This window comes from Misgurnus anguillicaudatus, chromosome 16 (assembly GCF_027580225.2).
Source record: "Misgurnus anguillicaudatus chromosome 16, ASM2758022v2, whole genome shotgun sequence".
Lineage (NCBI taxonomy): Eukaryota > Metazoa > Chordata > Actinopteri > Cypriniformes > Cobitidae > Misgurnus > Misgurnus anguillicaudatus.
This window is the reverse complement of record NC_073352.2, coordinates 37,538,109-37,557,663: the sequence shown is the minus strand read 5'-3', so window position 1 is coordinate 37,557,663 and position 19,555 is coordinate 37,538,109.

Sequence of the window (19,555 nt, the reverse complement as noted above, 5' to 3'; positions counted from 1 at the left end):
CGGAAGTATCTCCGGTCCCCGGGGTCGCACGGACTCGGGGCCGGCGTCGCCGAAAAGCCCCGGGAAAGACCTTTCGACCGAGACCGGCCGCGCCTCCAGCGGACGAACGCAGCGGAGGCTACGGGCGCGCGAACTCCGGACCAGCGTTTTTTTTTTCGATCCGCCGTATCTCGGACTCGGAAAGGGTCGGAGGGTCGAGGGCGGGCTCGTTCGAAAGGTCCCCTCGGGTAGAGCGACCGACCCCGAGGGCGACGTCCTCGGACTTAAGGCGCCCGAGCAGCGGCCGTGGGAAAATCCGGTGACAGCCCCCCGTATCTCCGCCGCGGAAAGGGCCAGATACTCGCGGGTGGGCTCGTTCGAAAGGGCCCCTCCGGCGGACCACTCGACCCGAAGTTCGAAGGCCCCGGACCCGAGGCGCCGGAGCGGCGCAGTAACGAAATTCGGATATTCGACCGGAAGTATCTCCGGTCCACGGGGTCGCACGGACTCGGGCCCGGCGTCGCCGGAAAGCCCCGGGAAAGACCTTTCGAACGAGACCGGCCGCGCCTCCAGCGGACGAACGCAGCGGAGGCTACGGGCGCGCGAACTCCGGACCAGCGTTTTTTTTTTTCGATCCGCCGTATCTCGGACTCGGAAAGGGTCGGAGGGTCGAGGGCGGGCTCGTTCGAAAGGTCCCCTCGGGTAGAGCGACCGACCCCGAGGGCGACGTCCTCGGACTTAAGGCGCCCGAGCAGCGGCCGTGGGAAAATCCGGTGACGGCCCCCCGTATCTCCGCCGCGGAAAGGGCCAGATACTCGCGGGTGGGCTCGTTCGAAAGGGCCCCTCCGGCGGACCACTCGACCCGAAGTTCGAAGGCCCCGGACCCGAGGCGCCGGAGCGGCGCAGTAACGAAATTCGGATATTCGACCGGAAGTATCTCCGGTCCACGGGGTCGCACGGACTCGGGCCCGGCGTCGCCGGAAAGCCCCGGGAAAGACCTTTCGAACGAGACCAGTCACGCCTCCGGCGGACGAACGCAGCGGACGCTACGGGCGAGCAAACTCCGGACGAGCGTTTTTTTTTTCGAACCGCCGTATCTCGGCCGCGGAAAGGGTCGGTGGGTCGAGGGCGGGCTCGTTCGAAAGGTCCCCTCGGGTAGAGCGACCGACCCCGAGGGCGACGTCCTGGGACTTAAGGCGCCCGAGCAGCGGCCGTGGGAAAATCCGGAGACGGCCCCCCGTATCTCCGCCGCGGAAAGGGCCAGATACTCGCGGGTGGGCTCGTTCGAAAGGGCCCATCCGGCAGACCAATCGACCCGAAGGTCGAAGGCACCGGGCCCGAGGCGCCGGAGCGGCGCGGTAACGAAATTCGGATATTCGACCGGAAGTATCTCCGGTCCACGGGGTCGCACGGACTCGGGGCCGGCGTCGCCGGAAAGCCACGGGAAAGACCTTTCGAACGAGACCGGTCACGCCTCCGGCGGACGAACGCAGCGGACGCTACGGGCGAGCAAACTCCGGACGAGCGTTTTTTTTTTTCGAACCGCCGTATCTCGGCCGCGGAAAGGGTCGGAGGGTCGAGGGCGGGCTCGTTCGAAAGGTCCCCTCGGGTAGAGCGATCGACCCCGAGGGCGACGTCCTGGGACTTAAGGCGCCCGAGCAGCGGCCGTGGGAAAATCCGGAGACGGCACCCCGTATCTCCGCTGCGGAAAGGGCCAGATACTCGCGGGTGGGCTCGTTCGAAAGGGCCCCTCCGGCGGACCGAACGACCCGAAGGTCGAAGGACCCGGGCCCGAGGCGCCGGAGCGGCGCTGTAACGAAATTCGGATTTTCGACCGGAAGTATCTCCGGTCCCCCAGGCCGACCGAGGCGCACCCTCCCGGCCGCGGACCCGGCGGGTTCCCCCTTCGCGGGGGACGGTAGGGCGAACAGGTGCCATCAGGTATATAGCTAAGTCGATCGGGGTTGACCAACTGTCGGAGAGGCGAAATCTCCAGAACCTAAGTCGATGGGGTTGACCAACTTCTGGAGAAGTGAAAGCTCCAGAGCCTAAGTCGATTGGGGTTGACCAACTGTCGGAGAGGCGAAAGCTATAGAACCTAAGTCTATGGCAGGAGAAGCGAACGCCCCAGAACCTAAGTCGATGGGGTTGACCAACTGCTGGAGAAGTGAAAGCTCAAGAGCCTAAGTCGTTGGGGTTGACCAACTGCTGGAGAGGCGAAAGCTCCAGAGCCTAAGTCGATTGAGGTTGACCAACTGCTGGAAACGCGAACGCTCCAAAACCTAAGTCGATTGAGGTTGACCAACTGCTGGAAACGCGAACACTCCAAAACCTAAGTCGATTGAGGTTGACCAACTGCTGGAAACTCGAACGCTCCAAAACCTAAGTCGATTGAGGTTGACCAACTGCTGGAAAATCTTTCGGGTTGACCAACGGTTGGAGAAATTTTGGGGTTGACCAACTGTTTGGTTCTCCAGAAGGGCCGGGAGGATGGGGCTTAGTCCGGTGGGGGAGTGCTTAAGAGTGGGATGGCAGGGACCAAACGGTGCGCCGGGTACGAGCTCCAGGGTGTCCGTCGCGGGGTCCAAAGCCGGCCTCGGGTGCACGGTGGTCGGGTTGACGGGGCGATGTTCCCGGGGTCGTATCTCGGCCGGGGAAGGGGGTACGGAGACGTGGGTGGGGTCGTTGGAAAGGGCCCCTCCTGGAGGATGAGGGACCCAAAGGGCTAAGGTCTCGGTCTTAAGGCGCCCGAGCTACGGCCGTTTAAAGGTGCAGCGGTGGAAGTCCGTATCTCCGGCCCCCGGGGTCGCACGGACCCGAGGCTGGCGTCCACGGAAAGCCCCGAGAGAGACCGTTCGAACGAGACCGGCCGCGCCTCCGGCGGACAAACGCAGCGGACGCTACGGGCGCGCGAACTACGGACGAGCCTTTTTTTTTCGAACCGCCGTATCTCGGCCGCGAAAAGGGTCGGAGGGTCGAGGGCGGGCTCGTTCGAAAGGTCTCCTCGGGTAGAGCGACCGACCCCGAGGGCGACGTCCTCGGACTTAAGGCGCCCGAGCAGCGGCAGTGGGAAAATCCGGAGACGGCCCCCTGTATCTCCGCTGCGGAAGGGGCCAGATACTCCCGGGTGGGCTCGTTCGAAAGGGCCCCTCCGGCGGACCGACCGACCCGAAGTTCGAAGGCCCCGGGCCCGAGGCGCCCGAGATACGGCCGTTCGAAGTTTTCCTAAATTCGACCGGAAGTATCTCCGGTCCCCAGGGTCGCACGGACTCGGGGCCGGCGTCGCCGAAAAGCCCCGGGAAAGACCTTTCGAACGAGACCGGCCGCGCCTCCAGCGGACGAACGCAGCGGACGCTACGGGCGCGCGAACTCCGGACCAGCGTTTTTTTTTTTCGATCCGCCGTATCTCGGCCGCGGAAAGGGTCGGAGGGTCGAGGGCGGGCTCGTTCGAAAGGTCCCCTCGGGTAGAGCGACCGACCTTGAGGGCGACGTCCTGGGACTTAAGGCGCCCGAGCAGCGGCCGTGGGAAAATCCGGTGACGGCCCCCCGTATCTCCGCCGCGGAAAGGGCCAGATACTCGCGGGTGGGCTCGTTCGAAAGGGCCCCTCCGGCGGACCACTCGACCCGAAGTTCGAAGGCCCCGGACCCGAGGCGCCGGAGCGGCGCGGTAACGAAATTCGGATATTCGACCGGAAGTATCTCCGGTCCACGGGGTCGCACGGACTCGGGGCCGGCGTCGCCGGAAAACCCCGGGAAAGACCTTTCGAACGAGACCGGCCGCGCCTCCGGCGGACGAACGCAGCGGACGCTACGGGCGCGCGAACTCCGGACCAGCTTTTTTTTTTTTCGATCCGCCGTATCTCGGCCGCGGAAAGGGTCGGAGGGTCGAGGGCGGGCTCGTTCGAAAGGTCCCCTCGCGTAGAGCGACCGACCCCGAGGGCGACGTCCTCGGACTTAAGGCGCCCGAGCAGCGGCCGTGGGAAAATCCGGAGACGGCCCCCCGTATCTCCGCCGCGGAAAGGGCCAGATACTCGCGGGTGGGCTCGTTCGAAAGGGCCCATCCGGCGGACCAATCGACCCGAAGGTCGAAGGCACCGGGCCCGAGGCGCCGGAGCGGCGCGGTAACGAAATTCGGATATTCGACCGGAAGTATCTCCGGTCCACGGGGTCGCACGGACTCGGGGCCGGCGTCGCCGGAAAGCCCCGGGAAAGACCTTTCGAACGAGACCGGTCACGCCTCCGGCGGACGAACGCAGCGGACGCTACGGGTGAGCAAACTCCGGACGAGCGTTTTTTTTTTCCGAACTGCCGTATCTCGGCCGCGGAAAGGGTCGGAGGGTCGAGGGCGGGCTCGTTCGAAAGGTCCCCTCGGGTAGAGCGACCGACCCCGAGGGCGACGTCCTGGGACTTAAGGCGCCCGAGCAGCGGCCGTGGGAAAATCCGGAGACGGCACCCCGTATCTCCGCTGCGGAAAGGGCCAGATACTCGCGGGTGGGCTCGTTCGAAAGGGCCCCTCCGGCGGACCGACCGACCCGAAGGTCGAAGGACCCGGGCCCGAGGCGCCGGAGCGGCGCTGTAACGAAATTCGGATTTTCGACCGGAAGTATCTCCGGTCCCCCAGGCCGACCGAGGCGCACCCTCCCGGCCGCGGACCCGGCGGGTTCCCCCTTCGCGGGGGACGGTAGGGCGAACAGGTGCCATCAGGTATATAGCTAAGTCGATCGGGGTTGACCAACTGTCGGAGAGGCGAAAGCTCCAGAACCTAAGTCGATGGGGTTGACCAACTGCTGGAGAAGTGAAAGCTCCAGAGCCTAAGTCGATTGGGGTTGACCAACTGTCGGAGAGGCGAAAGCTATAGAACCTAAGTCTATGGCAGGAGAAGCGAACGCCCCAGAACCTAAGTCGATGGGGTTGACCAACTGCTGGAGAAGTGAAAGCTCAAGAGCCTAAGTCGTTGGGGTTGACCAACTGCTGGAGAGGCGAAAGCTCCAGAGCCTAAGTCGATTGAGGTTGACCAACTGCTGGAAACGCGAACGCTCCAAAACCTAAGTCGATTGAGGTTGACCAACTGCTGGAAACGCGAACACTCCAAAACCTAAGTCGATTGAGGTTGACCAACTGCTGGAAACTCGAACGCTCCAAAACCTAAGTCGATTGAGGTTGACCAACTGCTGGAAAATCTTTCGGGTTGACCAACGGTTGGAGAAATTTTGGGGTTGACCAACTGTTTGGTTCTCCAGAAGGGCCGGGAGGATGGGGCTTAGTCCGGTGGGGGAGTGCTTAAGAGTGGGATGGCAGGGACTAAACGGTGCGCCGGGTACGAGCTCCAGGGTGTCCGTCGCGGGGTCCAAAGCCGGCCTCGGGTGCACGGTGGTCGGGTTGACGGGGCGATGTTCCCGGGGTCGTATCTCGGCCGGGGAAGGGGGTACGGAGACGTGGGTGGGGTCGTTGGAAAGGGCCCCTCCTGGAGGATGAGGGACCCAAAGGGCTAAGGTCTCGGTCTTAAGGCGCCCGAGCTACGGCCGTTTAAAGGTGCAGCGGTGGAAGTCCGTATCTCCGGCCCCCGGGGTCGCACGGACCCGAGGCTGGCGTCCACGGAAAGCCCCGAGAGAGACCTTTCGAACGAGACCGGCCGCGCCTCCGGCGGACGAACGCAGCAGACGCTACGGGCGCGCGAACTACGGACGAGCGTTTTTTTTTTTTCGAACCGCCGTATCTCGGCCGCGAAAAGGGTCGGAGGGTCGAGGGCGGGCTCGTTTGAAAGGTCTCCTCGGGTAGAGCGACCGACCCCGAGGGCGACGTCCTCGGACTTAAGGCGCCCGAGCAGCGGCAGTGGGAAAATCCGGAGACGGCCCCCTGTATCTCCGCTGCGGAAGGGGCCAGATACTCCCGGGTGGGCTCGTTCGAAAGGGCCCCTCCGGCGGACCGACCGACCCGAAGTTCGAAGGCCCCGGGCCCGAGGCGCCGGAGCGGCGCGGTAACGAAATTCGGATATTCGACCGGAAGTATCTCCGGTCCACGGGGTCGCACGGACTCGGGGCCGGCGTCGCCGGAAAGCCCCGGGAAAGACCTTTCGAACGAGACCGGCCGCGCCTCCGGCGGACGAACGCAGCGGACGCTACGGGCGCGCGAACTCCGGACCAGCGTTTTTTTTTTTTCGATCCGCCGTATCTCGGCCGCGGAAAGGGTCGGAGGGTCGAGGGCGGGCTCGTTCGAAAGGTCCCCTCGGGTAGAGCGACCGACCCCGAGGGCGACGTCCTGGGACTTAAGGCGCCCGAGCAGCGGCCGTGGGAAAATCCGGAGACGGCCCCCGTATCTCCGCTGCGGAAAGGGCCAGATACTCGCGGGTGGGCTCGTTCGAAAGGGCCCCTCCGGCGGACCGACCGACCCGAAGGTCGAAGGCCCCGGACCCGAGGCGCCGGAGCGGCGCGGTAACGAAATTCGGATATTCGACCGGAAGTATCTCCGGTCCACGGGGTCGCACGGACTCGGGGCCGGCGTCGCCGGAAAGCCCCGGGAAAGACCTTTCGAACGAGACCGGCCGCGCCTCCGGCGGACGAACGCAGCGGACGCTACGGGCGCGCGAACTCCGGACCAGCGTTTTTTTTTTTTCGATCCGCCGTATCTCGGCCGCGGAAAGGGTCGGAGGGTCGAGGGCGGGCTCGTTCGAAAGGTCCCCTCGGGTAGAGCGACCGACCCCGAGGGCGACGTCCTCGGACTTAAGGCGCCCGAGCAGCGGCCGTGGGAAAATCCGGAGACGGCCCCCCGTATCTCCGCCGCGGAAAAGGCCAGATACTCGCGGGTGGGCTCGTTCGAAAGGGCCCCTCCGGCGGACCAATCGACCCGAAGGTCGAAGGCCCCGGACCCGAGGCGCCGGAGCGGCGCGGTAACGAAATTCGGATATTCGACCGGAAGTATCTCCGGTCCACGGGGTCGCACGGACTCGGGGCCGGCGTCGCCGGAAAGCCCCGGGAAAGACCTTTCGAACGAGACCGGCCGCGCCTCCGGCGGACGAACGCAGCGGACGCTACGGGCGCGCGAACTCCGGACCAGCGTTTTTTTTTTTTCGATCCGCCGTATCTCGGCCGCGGAAAGGGTCGGAGGGTCGAGGGCGGGCTCGTTCGAAAGGTCCCCTCGGGTAGAGCGACCGACCCCGAGGGCGACGTCCTCGGACTTAAGGCGCCCGAGCAGCGGCCGTGGGAAAATCCGGAGACGGCCCCCCGTATCTCCGCCGCGGAAAGGGCCAGATACTCGCGGGTGGGCTCGTTCGAAAGGGCCCATCCGGCGGACCAATCGACCCGAAGGTCGAAGGCACCGGGCCCGAGGCGCCGGAGCGGCGCGGTAACGAAATTCGGATATTCGACCGGAAGTATCTCCGGTCCACGGGGTCGCACGAACTCGGGGCCGGCGTCGCCGGAAAGCCCCGGGAAAGACCTTTCGAACGAGACCGGTCACGCCTCCGGCGGACGAACGCAGCGGACGCTACGGGCAAGCAAACTCCGGACGAGCGTTTTTTTTTTTCGAACCGCCGTATCTCGGCCGCGGAAAGGGTCGGAGGGTCGAGGGCGGGCTCGTTCGAAAGGTCCCCTCGGGTAGAGCGACCGACCCCGAGGGCGACGTCCTGGGACTTAAGGCGCCCGAGCAGCGGCCGTGGGAAAATCCGGAGACGGCACCCCGTATCTCCGCTGCGGAAAGGGCCAGATACTCGCGGGTGGGCTCGTTCGAAAGGGCCCCTCCGGCGGACCGACCGACCCGAAGGTCGAAGGACCCGGGCCCGAGGCGCCGGAGCGGCGCTGTAACGAAATTCGGATTTTCGACCGGAAGTATCTCCGGTCCCCCAGGCCGACCGAGGCGCACCCTCCCGGCCGCGGACCCGGCGGGTTCCCCCTTCGCGGGGGACGGTAGGGCGAACAGGTGCCATCAGGTATATAGCTAAGTCGATCGGGGTTGACCAACTGTCGGAGAGGCGAAAGCTCCAGAACCTAAGTCGATGGGGTTGACCAACTGCTGGAGAAGTGAAAGCTCCAGAGCCTAAGTCGATTGGGGTTGACCAACTGTCGGAGAGGCGAAAGCTATAGAACCTAAGTCTATGGCAGGAGAAGCGAACGCCCCAGAACCTAAGTCGATGGGGTTGACCAACTGCTGGAGAAGTGAAAGCTCAAGAGCCTAAGTCGTTGGGGTTGACCAACTGCTGGAGAGGCGAAAGCTCCAGAGCCTAAGTCGATTGAGGTTGACCAACTGCTGGAAACGCGAACGCTCCAAAACCTAAGTCGATTGAGGTTGACCAACTGCTGGAAACGCGAACACTCCAAAACCTAAGTCGATTGAGGTTGACCAACTGCTGGAAACTCGAACGCTCCAAAACCTAAGTCGATTGAGGTTGACCAACTGCTGGAAAATCTTTCGGGTTGACCAACGGTTGGAGAAATTTTGGGGTTGACCAACTGTTTGGTTCTCCAGAAGGGCCGGGAGGATGGGGCTTAGTCCGGTGGGGGAGTGCTTAAGAGTGGGATGGCAGGGACCAAACGGTGCGCCGGGTACGAGCTCCAGGGTGTCCGTCGCGGGGTCCAAAGCCGGCCTCGGGTGCACGGTGGTCGGGTTGACGGGGCGATGTTCCCGGGGTCGTATCTCGGCCGGGGAAGGGGGTACGGAGACGTGGGTGGGGTCGTTGGAAAGGGCCCCTCCTGGAGGATGAGGGACCCAAAGGGCTAAGGTCTCGGTCTTAAGGCGCCCGAGCTACGGCCGTTTAAAGGTGCAGCGGTGGAAGTCCGTATCTCCGGCCCCCGGGGTCGCACGGACCCGAGGCTGGCGTCCACGGAAAGCCCCGAGAGAGACCTTTCGAACGAGACCGGCCGCGCCTCCGGCGGACGAACGCAGCGGACGCTACGGGCGCGCGAACTACGGACGAGCGTTTTTTTTTTTTCGAACCGCCGTATCTCGGCCGCGAAAAGGGTCGGAGGGTCGAGGGCGGGCTCGTTCGAAAGGTCTCCTCGGGTAGAGCGACCGACCCCGAGGGCGACGTCCTCGGACTTAAGGCGCCCGAGCAGCGGCAGTGGGAAAATCCGGAGACGGCCCCCTGTATCTCCGCTGCGGAAGGGGCCAGATACTCCCGGGTGGGCTCGTTCGAAAGGGCCCCTCCGGCGGACCGACCGACCCGAAGTTCGAAGGCCCCGGGCCCGAGGCGCCCGAGATACGGCCGTTCGAAGTTTTCCTAAATTCGACCGGAAGTATCTCCGGTCCCCGGGGTCGCACGGACTCGGGGCCGGCGTCGCCGAAAAGCCCCGGGAAAGACCTTTCGAACGAGACCGGCCGCGCCTCCAGCGGACGAACGCAGCGGACGCTACGGGCGCGCGAACTCCGGACCAGCGTTTTTTTTTTTTCGATCCGCCGTATCTCGGCCGCGGAAAGGGTCGGAGGGTCGAGGGCGGGCTCGTTCGAAAGGTCCCCTCGGGTAGAGCGACCGACCCCGAGGGCGACGTCCTCGGACTTAAGGCGCCCGAGCAGCGGCCGTGGGAAAATCCGGTGACGGCCCCCCGTATCTCCGCCGCGGAAAGGGCCAGATACTCGCGGGTGGGCTCGTTCGAAAGGGCCCCTCCGGCGGACCACTCGACCCGAAGTTCGAAGGCCCCGGACCCGAGGCGCCGGAGCGGCGCGGTAACGAAATTCGGATATTCGACCGGAAGTATCTCCGGTCCACGGGGTCGCACGGACTCGGGGCCGGCGTCGCCGGAAAGCCCCGGGAAAGACCTTTCGAACGAGACCGGCCGCGCCTCCAGCGGACGAACGCAGCGGACGCTACGGGCGCGCGAACTCCGGACCAGCGTTTTTTTTTTTCGATCCGCCGTATCTCGGCCGCGGAAAGGGTCGGAGGGTCGAGGGCGGGCTCGTTCGAAAGGTCCCCTCGGGTAGAGCGACCGACCCCGAGGGCGACGTCCTCGGACTTAAGGCGCCCGAGCAGCGGCCGTGGGAAAATCCGGTGACGGCCCCCCGTATCTCCGCCGCGGAAAGGGCCAGATACTCGCGGGTGGGCTCGTTCGAAAGGGCCCCTCCGGCGGACCACTCGACCCGAAGTTCGAAGGCCCCGGACCCGAGGCGCCGGAGCGGCGCAGTAACGAAATTCGGATATTCGACCGGAAGTATCTCCGGTCCACGGGGTCGCACGGACTCGGGGCCGGCGTCGCCGGAAAGCCCCGGGAAAGACCTTTCGAACGAGACCAGTCACGCCTCCGGCGGACGAACGCAGCGGACGCTACGGGCGAGCAAACTCCGGACGAGCGTTTTTTTTTTTCGAACCGCCGTATCTCGGCCGCGGAAAGGGTCGGAGGGTCGAGGGCGGGCTCGTTCGAAAGGTCCCCTCGGGTAGAGCGACCGACCCCGAGGGCGACGTCCTCGGACTTAAGGCGCCCGAGCAGCGGCCGTGGGAAAATCCGGAGACGGCCCCCCGTATCTCCGCCGCGGAAAGGGCCAGATACTCGCGGGTGGGCTCGTTCGAAAGGGCCCATCCGGCGGACCAATCGACCCGAAGGTCGAAGGCACCGGGCCCGAGGCGCCGGAGCGGCGCGGTAACGAAATTCGGATATTCGACCGGAAGTATCTCCGGTCCACGGGGTCGCACGGACTCGGGGCCGGCGTCGCCGGAAAGCCCCGGGAAAGACCTTTCGAACGAGACCGGTCACGCCTCCGGCGGACGAACGCAGCGGACGCTACGGGCGAGCAAACTCCGGACGAGCGTTTTTTTTTTTCGAACTGCCGTATCTCGGCCGCGGAAAGGGTCGGAGGGTCGAGGGCGGGCTCGTTCGAAAGGTCCCCTCGGGTAGAGCGACCGACCCCGAGGGCGACGTCCTGGGACTTAAGGCGCCCGAGCAGCGGCCGTGGGAAAATCCGGAGACGGCACCCCGTATCTCCGCTGCGGAAAGGGCCAGATACTCGCGGGTGGGCTCGTTCGAAAGGGCCCCTCCGGCGGACCGACCGACCCGAAGGTCGAAGGACCCGGGCCCGAGGCGCCGGAGCGGCGCTGTAACGAAATTCGGATTTTCGACCGGAAGTATCTCCGGTCCCCCAGGCCGACCGAGGCGCACCCTCCCGGCCGCGGACCCGGCGGGTTCCCCCTTCGCGGGGGACGGTAGGGCGAACAGGTGCCATCAGGTATATAGCTAAGTCGATCGGGGTTGACCAACTGTCGGAGAGGCGAAAGCTCCAGAACCTAAGTCGATGGGGTTGACCAACTGCTGGAGAAGTGAAAGCTCCAGAGCCTAAGTCGATTGGGGTTGACCAACTGTCGGAGAGGCGAAAGCTATAGAACCTAAGTCTATGGCAGGAGAAGCGAACGCCCCAGAACCTAAGTCGATGGGGTTGACCAACTGCTGGAGAAGTGAAAGCTCAAGAGCCTAAGTCGTTGGGGTTGACCAACTGCTGGAGAGGCGAAAGCTCCAGAGCCTAAGTCGATTGAGGTTGACCAACTGCTGGAAACGCGAACGCTCCAAAACCTAAGTCGATTGAGGTTGACCAACTGCTGGAAACGCGAACACTCCAAAACCTAAGTCGATTGAGGTTGACCAACTGCTGGAAACTCGAACGCTCCAAAACCTAAGTCGATTGAGGTTGACCAACTGCTGGAAAATCTTTCGGGTTGACCAACGGTTGGAGAAATTTTGGGGTTGACCAACTGTTTGGTTCTCCAGAAGGGCCGGGAGGATGGGGCTTAGTCCGGTGGGGGAGTGCTTAAGAGTGGGATGGCAGGGACTAAACGGTGCGCCGGGTACGAGCTCCAGGGTGTCCGTCGCGGGGTCCAAAGCCGGCCTCGGGTGCACGGTGGTCGGGTTGACGGGGCGATGTTCCCGGGGTCGTATCTCGGCCGGGGAAGGGGGTACGGAGACGTGGGTGGGGTCGTTGGAAAGGGCCCCTCCTGGAGGATGAGGGACCCAAAGGGCTAAGGTCTCGGTCTTAAGGCGCCCGAGCTACGGCCGTTTAAAGGTGCAGCGGTGGAAGTCCGTATCTCCGGCCCCCGGGGTCGCACGGACCCGAGGCTGGCGTCCACGGAAAGCCCCGAGAGAGACCTTTCGAACGAGACCGGCCGCGCCTCCGGCGGACGAACGCAGCGGACGCTACGGGCGCGCGAACTACGGACGAGCGTTTTTTTTTTTTCGAACCGCCGTATCTCGGCCGCGAAAAGGGTCGGAGGGTCGAGGGCGGGCTCGTTCGAAAGGTCTCCTCGGGTAGAGCGACCGACCCCGAGGGCGACGTCCTCGGACTTAAGGCGCCCGAGCAGCGGCAGTGGGAAAATCCGGAGACGGCCCCCTGTATCTCCGCTGCGGAAGGGGCCAGATACTCCCGGGTGGGCTCGTTCGAAAGGGCCCCTCCGGCGGACCGACCGACCCGAAGTTCGAAGGCCCCGGGCCCGAGGCGCCCGAGATACGGCCGTTCGAAGTTTTCCTAAATTCGACCGGAAGTATCTCCGGTCCCCGGGGTCGCACGGACTCGGGGCCGGCGTCGCCGAAAAGCCCCGGGAAAGACCTTTCGAACGAGACCGGCCGCGCCTCCAGCGGACGAACGCAGCGGACGCTACGGGCGCGCGAACTCCGGACCAGCGTTTTTTTTTTTCGATCCGCCGTATCTCGGCCGCGGAAAGGGTCGGAGGGTCGAGGGCGGGCTCGTTCGAAAGGTCCCCTCGGGTAGAGCGACCGACCCCGAGGGCGACGTCCTCGGACTTAAGGCGCCCGAGCAGCGGCCGTGGGAAAATCCGGTGACGGCCCCCCGTATCTCCGCCGCGGAAAGGGCCAGATACTCGCGGGTGGGCTCGTTCGAAAGGGCCCCTCCGGCGGACCACTCGACCCGAAGTTCGAAGGCCCCGGACCCGAGGCGCCGGAGCGGCGCGGTAACGAAATTCGGATATTCGACCGGAAGTATCTCCGGTCCACGGGGTCGCACGGACTCGGGGCCGGCGTCGCCGGAAATCGACCGGAAGTATCTCCGGTCCACGGGGTCGCACGGACTCGGGGCCGGCGTCGCCGGAAAGCCCCGGGAAAGACCTTTCGAACGAGACCGGTCACGCCTCCGGCGGACGAACGCAGCGGACGCTACGGGCGAGCAAACTCCGGACGAGCGTTTTTTTTTTTCGAACTGCCGTATCTCGGCCGCGGAAAGGGTCGGAGGGTCGAGGGCGGGCTCGTTCGAAAGGTCCCCTCGGGTAGAGCGACCGACCCCGAGGGCGACGTCCTGGGACTTAAGGCGCCCGAGCAGCGGCCGTGGGAAAATCCGGAGACGGCACCCCGTATCTCCGCTGCGGAAAGGGCCAGATACTCGCGGGTGGGCTCGTTCGAAAGGGCCCCTCCGGCGGACCGACCGACCCGAAGGTCGAAGGACCCGGGCCCGAGGCGCCGGAGCGGCGCTGTAACGAAATTCGGATTTTCGACCGGAAGTATCTCCGGTCCCCCAGGCCGACCGAGGCGCACCCTCCCGGCCGCGGACCCGGCGGGTTCCCCCTTCGCGGGGGACGGTAGGGCGAACAGGTGCCATCAGGTATATAGCTAAGTCGATCGGGGTTGACCAACTGTCGGAGAGGCGAAAGCTCCAGAACCTAAGTCGATGGGGTTGACCAACTGCTGGAGAAGTGAAAGCTCCAGAGCCTAAGTCGATTGGGGTTGACCAACTGTCGGAGAGGCGAAAGCTATAGAACCTAAGTCTATGGCAGGAGAAGCGAACGCCCCAGAACCTAAGTCGATGGGGTTGACCAACTGCTGGAGAAGTGAAAGCTCAAGAGCCTAAGTCGTTGGGGTTGACCAACTGCTGGAGAGGCGAAAGCTCCAGAGCCTAAGTCGATTGAGGTTGACCAACTGCTGGAAACGCGAACGCTCCAAAACCTAAGTCGATTGAGGTTGACCAACTGCTGGAAACGCGAACACTCCAAAACCTAAGTCGATTGAGGTTGACCAACTGCTGGAAACTCGAACGCTCCAAAACCTAAGTCGATTGAGGTTGACCAACTGCTGGAAAATCTTTCGGGTTGACCAACGGTTGGAGAAATTTTGGGGTTGACCAACTGTTTGGTTCTCCAGAAGGGCCGGGAGGATGGGGCTTAGTCCGGTGGGGGAGTGCTTAAGAGTGGGATGGCAGGGACTAAACGGTGCGCCGGGTACGAGCTCCAGGGTGTCCGTCGCGGGGTCCAAAGCCGGCCTCGGGTGCACGGTGGTCGGGTTGACGGGGCGATGTTCCCGGGGTCGTATCTCGGCCGGGGAAGGGGGTACGGAGACGTGGGTGGGGTCGTTGGAAAGGGCCCCTCCTGGAGGATGAGGGACCCAAAGGGCTAAGGTCTCGGTCTTAAGGCGCCCGAGCTACGGCCGTTTAAAGGTGCAGCGGTGGAAGTCCGTATCTCCGGCCCCCGGGGTCGCACGGACCCGAGGCTGGCGTCCACGGAAAGCCCCGAGAGAGACCTTTCGAACGAGACCGGCCGCGCCTCCGGCGGACGAACGCAGCGGACGCTACGGGCGCGCGAACTACGGACGAGCGTTTTTTTTTTTTCGAACCGCCGTATCTCGGCCGCGAAAAGGGTCGGAGGGTCGAGGGCGGGCTCGTTCGAAAGGTCTCCTCGGGTAGAGCGACCGACCCCGAGGGCGACGTCCTCGGACTTAAGGCGCCCGAGCAGCGGCAGTGGGAAAATCCGGAGACGGCCCCCTGTATCTCCGCTGCGGAAGGGGCCAGATACTCCCGGGTGGGCTCGTTCGAAAGGGCCCCTCCGGCGGACCGACCGACCCGAAGTTCGAAGGCCCCGGGCCCGAGGCGCCGGAGATACGGCGCGGTAACGAAATTCGGATAAATTCGACCGGAAGTATCTCCGGTCCACGGGGTCGCACGGACTCGGGGCCGGCGTCGCCGGAAAGCCCCGGGAAAGACCTTTCGAACGAGACCGGCCGCGCCTCCGGCGGACGAACGCAGCGGACGCTACGGGCGCGCGAACTCCGGACCAGCGTTTTTTTTTTTTCGATCCGCCGTATCTCGGCCGCGGAAAGGGTCGGAGGGTCGAGGGCGGGCTCGTTCGAAAGGTCCCCTCGGGTAGAGCGACCGACCCCGAGGGCGACGTCCTCGGACTTAAGGCGCCCGAGCAGCGGCCGTGGGAAAATCCGGAGACGGCCCCCCGTATCTCCGCCGCGGAAAGGGCCAGATACTCGCGGGTGGGCTCGTTCGAAAGGGCCCATCCGGCGGACCAATCGACCAGAAGGTCGAAGGCACCGGGCCCGAGGCGCCGGAGCGGCGCGGTAACGAAATTCGGATATTCGACCGGAAGTATCTCCGGTCCACGGGGTCGCACGGACTCGGGGCCGGCGTCGCCGGAAAGCCCCGGGAAAGACCTTTCGAACGAGACCGGTCACGCCTCCGGCGGACGAACGCAGCGGACGCTACGGGCAAGCAAACTCCGGACGAGCGTTTTTTTTTTCGAACCGCCGTATCTCGGCCGCGGAAAGGGTCGGAGGGTCGAGGGCGGGCTCGTTCGAAAGGTCCCCTCGGGTAGAGCGACCGACCCCGAGGGCGACGTCCTGGGACTTAAGGCGCCCGAGCAGCGGCCGTGGGAAAATCCGGAGACGGCACCCCGTATCTCCGCTGCGGAAAGGGCCAGATACTCGCGGGTGGGCTCGTTCGAAAGGGCCCCTCCGGCGGACCGACCGACCCGAAGGTCGAAGGACCCGGGCCCGAGGCGCCGGAGCGGCGCTGTAACGAAATTCGGATTTTCGACCGGAAGTATCTCCGGTCCCCCAGGCCGACCGAGGCGCACCCTCCCGGCCGCGGACCCGGCGGGTTCCCCCTTCGCGGGGGACGGTAGGGCGAACAGGTGCCATCAGGTATATAGCTAAGTCGATCGGGGTTGACCAACTGTCGGAGAGGCGAAAGCTCCAGAACCTAAGTCGATGGGGTTGACCAACTGCTGGAGAAGTGAAAGCTCCAGAGCCTAAGTCGATTGGGGTTGACCAACTGTCGGAGAGGCGAAAGCTATAGAACCTAAGTCTATGGCAGGAGAAGCGAACGCCCCAGAACCTAAGTCGATGGGGTTGACCAACTGCTGGAGAAGTGAAAGCTCAAGAGCCTAAGTCGTTGGGGTTGACCAACTGCTGGAGAGGCGAAAGCTCCAGAGCCTAAGTCGATTGAGGTTGACCAACTGCTGGAAACGCGAACGCTCCAAAACCTAAGTCGATTGAGGTTGACCAACTGCTGGAAACGCGAACACTCCAAAACCTAAGTCGATTGAGGTTGACCAACTGCTGGAAACTCGAACGCTCCAAAACCTAAGTCGATTGAGGTTGACCAACTGCTGGAAAATCTTTCGGGTTGACCAACGGTTGGAGAAATTTTGGGGTTGACCAACTGTTTGGTTCTCCAGAAGGGCCGGGAGGATGGGGCTTAGTCCGGTGGGGGAGTGCTTAAGAGTGGGATGGCAGGGACTAAACGGTGCGCCGGGTACGAGCTCCAGGGTGTCCGTCGCGGGGTCCAAAGCCGGCCTCGGGTGCACGGTGGTCGGGTTGACGGGGCGATGTTCCCGGGGTCGTATCTCGGCCGGGGAAGGGGGTACGGAGACGTGGGTGGGGTCGTTGGAAAGGGCCCCTCCTGGAGGATGAGGGACCCAAAGGGCTAAGGTCTCGGTCTTAAGGCGCCCGAGCTACGGCCGTTTAAAGGTGCAGCGGTGGAAGTCCGTATCTCCGGCCCCCGGGGTCGCACGGACCCGAGGCTGGCGTCCACGGAAAGCCCCGAGAGAGACCTTTCGAACGAGACCGGCCGCGCCTCCGGCGGACGAACGCAGCGGACGCTACGGGCGCGCGAACTACGGACGAGCGTTTTTTTTTTTTCGAACCGCCGTATCTCGGCCGCGAAAAGGGTCGGAGGGTCGAGGGCGGGCTCGTTCGAAAGGTCTCCTCGGGTAGAGCGACCGACCCCGAGGGCGACGTCCTCGGACTTAAGGCGCCCGAGCAGCGGCAGTGGGAAAATCCGGAGACGGCCCCCTGTATCTCCGCTGCGGAAGGGGCCAGATACTCCCGGGTGGGCTCGTTCGAAAGGGCCCCTCCGGCGGACCGACCGACCCGAAGTTCGAAGGCCCCGGGCCCGAGGCGCCCGAGATACGGCCGTTCGAAGTTTTCCTAAATTCGACCGGAAGTATCTCCGGTCCCCGGGGTCGCACGGACTCGGGGCCGGCGTCGCCGAAAAGCCCCGGGAAAGACCTTTCGAACGAGACCGGCCGCGCCTCCAGCGGACGAACGCAGCGGACGCTACGGGCGCGCGAACTCCGGACCAGCGTTTTTTTTTTTCGATCCGCCGTATCTCGGCCGCGGAAAGGGTCGGAGGGTCGAGGGCGGGCTCGTTCGAAAGGTCCCCTCGGGTAGAGCGACCGACCCCGAGGGCGACGTCCTCGGACTTAAGGCGCCCGAGCAGCGGCCGTGGGAAAATCCGGTGACGGCCCCCCGTATCTCCGCCGCGGAAAGGGCCAGATACTCGCGGGTGGGCTCGTTCGAAAGGGCCCCTCCGGCGGACCAATCGACCCGAAGTTCGAAGGCCCCGGACCCGAGGCGCCGGAGCGGCGCGGTAACGAAATTCGGATATTCGACCGGAAGTATCTCCGGTCCACGGGGTCGCACGGACTCGGGGCCGGCGTCGCCGGAAAGCCCCGGGAAAGACCTTTCGAACGAGACCAGTCACGCCTCCGGCGGACGAACGCAGCGGACGCTACGGGCGAGCAAACTCCGGACGAGCGTTTTTTTTTTCGAACCGCCGTATCTCGGCCGCGGAAAGGGTCGGAGGGTCGAGGGCGGGCTCGTTCGAAAGGTCCCCTCGGGTAGAGCGACCGACCCCGAGGGCGACGTCCTGGGACTTAAGGCGCCCGAGCAGCGGCCGTGGGAAAATCCGGAGACGGCAACCCGTATCTCCGCTGCGGAAAGGGCCAGATACTCGCGGGTGGGCTCGTTCGAAAGGGCCCCTCCGGCGGACCGACCGACCCGAAGGTCGAAGGCCCCGGACCCGAGGCGCCGGAGCGGCGCGGTAACGAAATTCGGATATTCGACCGGAAGTATCTCCGGTCCACGGGGTCGCACGGACTCGGGGCCGGCGTCGCCGGAAAGCCCCGGGAAAGACCTTTCGAACGAGACCGGCCGCGCCTCCGGCGGACGAACGCAGCGGACGCTACGGGCGCGCGAACTCCGGACCAGCGTTTTTTTTTCCGATCCGCCGTATCTCGGCCGCGGAAAGGGTCGGAGGGTCGAGGGCGGGCTCGTTCGAAAGGTCCCCTCGGGTAGAGCGACCGACCCCGAGGGCGACGTCCTCGGACTTAAGGCGCCCGAGCAGCGGCCGTGGGAAAATCCAGAGACGGCCCCCCGTATCTCCGCCGCGGAAAAGGCCAGATACTCGCGGGTGGGCTCGTTTGAAAGGGCCCCTCCGGCGGACCAATCGACCCGAAGGTCGAAGGCCCCGGACCCGAGGCGCCGGAGCGGCGCGGTAACGAAATTCGGATATTCGACCGGAAGTATCTCCGGTCCACGGGGTCGCACGGACTCGGGGCCGGCGTCGCCGGAAAGCCCCCGGAAAGACCTTTCGAACGAGACCGGCCGCGCCTCCGGCGGACGAACGCAGCGGACGCTACGGGCGCGCGAACTCCGGACCAGCGTTTTTTTTTTTTCGATCCGCCGTATCTCGGCCGCGGAAAGGGTCGGAGGGTCGAGGGCGGGCTCGTTCGAAAGGTCCCCTCGGGTAGAGCGACCGACCCCGAGGGCGACGTCCTCGGACTTAAGGCGCCCGAGCAGCGGCCGTGGGAAAATCCGGAGACGGCCCCCCGTATCTCCGCGCGGAAAGGGCCAGATACTCGCGGGTGGGCTCGTTCGAAAGGGCCCATCCGGCGGACCAATCGACCCGAAGGTCGAAGGCACCGGGCCCGAGGCGCCGGAGCGGCGCGGTAACGAAATTCGGATATTCGACCGGAAGTATCTCCGGTCCACGGGGTCGCACGAACTCGAGGCCGGCGTCGCCGGAAAGCCCCGGGAAAGACCTTTCGAACGAGACCGGTCACGCCTCCGGCGGACGAACGCAGCGGACGCTACGGGCAAGCAAACTCCGGACGAGCGTTTTATTTTTCGAACCGCCGTATCTCGGCCGCGGAAAGGGTCGGAGGGTCGAGGGCTGGCTCGTTCGAAAGGTCCCCTCGGGTAGAGCGACCGACCCCGAGGGCGACGTCCTGGGACTTAAGGCGCCCGAGCAGCGGCCGTGGGAAAATCCGGAGACGGCACCCCGTATCTCCGCTGCGGAAAGGGCCAGATACTCGCGGGTGGGCTCGTTCGAAAGGGCCCCTCCGGCGGACCGACCGACCCGAAGGTCGAAGGACCCGGGCCCGAGGCGCCGGAGCGGCGCTGTAACGAAATTCGGATTTTCGACCGGAAGTATCTCCGGTCCCCCAGGCCGACCGAGGCGCACCCTCCCGGCCGCGGACCCGGCGGGTTCCCCCTTCGCGGGGGACGGTAGGGCGAACAGGTGCCATCAGGTATATAGCTAAGTCGATCGGGGTTGACCAACTGTCGGAGAGGCGAAAGCTCCAGAACCTAAGTCGATGGGG